The 1,616-nt window shown below is 27.3% G+C and overlaps 1 non-coding gene across 1 annotated transcript; it reads right to left on the bottom strand.

Annotated features, from left to right (window-relative positions):
* Window positions 1–1,015: 1,015 nt before the first annotated feature.
* Window positions 1,016–1,089, bottom strand: TRNAN-GUU (transfer RNA asparagine (anticodon GUU)). The gene has a single exon. It is a non-coding gene; the product is annotated as a tRNA-Asn (tRNA).
* Window positions 1,090–1,616: the final 527 nt, after the last annotated feature.

The following is a 1,616-nucleotide window of genomic DNA, read 5'->3' as shown; positions in this document are numbered from 1 at the left end:
ACTAACTGGTTTTTACAAAGAGCCGCATTCTATCGTGTCCAAGGATGTCTGAGATATTACATCGTAAAATACGACAATGGAGGATAAATTGATGAATGTAATGTTTGAGAAAACATTGTAAATCGATCAACCAAATCTAACCGAACCAGTTAGTTTGGTTCGGTTTATTTTGAAAAATACTAAAAACCAAAAATCGGTCGAAGCTGAACTAAATACACCTCTAGAAGTCGGGATTCATCGTTCAACTACTATATATGACTAAGTGGGCGATTATCATTCCTTAGAAACACTAACTTCACGCCCACGAACCTCTATAAATACCTCATCCCCAACATGAGGAAGAACAACTCATAATTTTGAAAAATTAATTAAATATATTATTAATATTTTAAAAATGATATTTACTCGTCTAAAACGTTTTATTTGCTTTTAGTTTTAAAATATTTTAAGAATATGGTTTTGATTTTTCACATTTCAACATTACAAAATTTGAAAATATTTAAATTTAATATTAATATTATTATAATATTTTATTTACTTTTTAGTTTTGTATAATTAAAAAAAATTAGTTTTGATTGTTCACATTCCAACATGAAATTTTTGAAAGAATTTAAGTTTATTAATAATAATTTTTAGTCGTTTAAAATGTTTTATTTATTTTTAGTTGAGTAAATTCAAACTTTAGTTTTTAAACATTAACTTTTAATATTGTTAAAACATAAAATAATAATAATTTTTAGTATAAGTATGAATATTTAAGTAGCATTAAGATATAGAGAAGAAGAAATTAAGATATGTATTTGATATGATTTTACAAAAAAAATATATAAAACTAGACAGTAGTTGTTCCAAGAAAAATGAATAAAAGTACATTGAAGTGATGTATAGAATAAATGGTGATTTGTTATCGTGTGGTATGCTACAGTAAATAAATAGAAGAATGTGGTTGAAATTAGAGGGGGTTATAGAAGTAAAATTGGCGGAGGTTATAGAAGAAAAATAAGCATGAAAAAAACGCTAGAAGGAGGGGTTGAACCTCCGACCTTGTGGTTAACAGCCACACGCTCTAACCAACTGAGCTATTCCAGCTTCGTTGTTTACAGCACTCTGAAGTCGTTATTTATATACATGCAACTCGTAATATGAAATTAATTGCATACGCTGTAGCGACTGAAACCGGTAATTGAATATGCAACTTGCTTGCTTCATTCACATCATTAATTCAATCATTCATACATGTACAAAAATTATGGTGGAATGAATGGTTCAAAGTTCAAACTACTATGTTTCACTCCAAACATATTCTTGGCCTTTTATATTAATATTCAATTATATAACTAAATTAGTAATTAAAAATACAACAAAAAAAAACAATATTAATTAATATTTGTAATAATATTTCATATAAATAATAGAAAAATGATATCTAAAGTCATACGTCTCTTTCATAACCATAACAACTATCAGCAGCTACGTATTCAGCTTCAGGGATAGAAAGAGCAACGATATACTGGTTCTTACAGTGCCAAAAAACTAATTTTTTTTCCAAACAAATGAAAAGTACCACTACTTTTTTCCTATCCGACTCACCCCCTGTAAAATCATAATAAAAAAAT

The sequence above is a fragment of the Vicia villosa genome, linkage group LG2 (genome assembly GCF_029867415.1).
Source record: "Vicia villosa cultivar HV-30 ecotype Madison, WI linkage group LG2, Vvil1.0, whole genome shotgun sequence".
NCBI lineage: Eukaryota > Viridiplantae > Streptophyta > Magnoliopsida > Fabales > Fabaceae > Vicia > Vicia villosa.
This window is presented reverse-complemented; position numbering and strand designations above follow the sequence as displayed.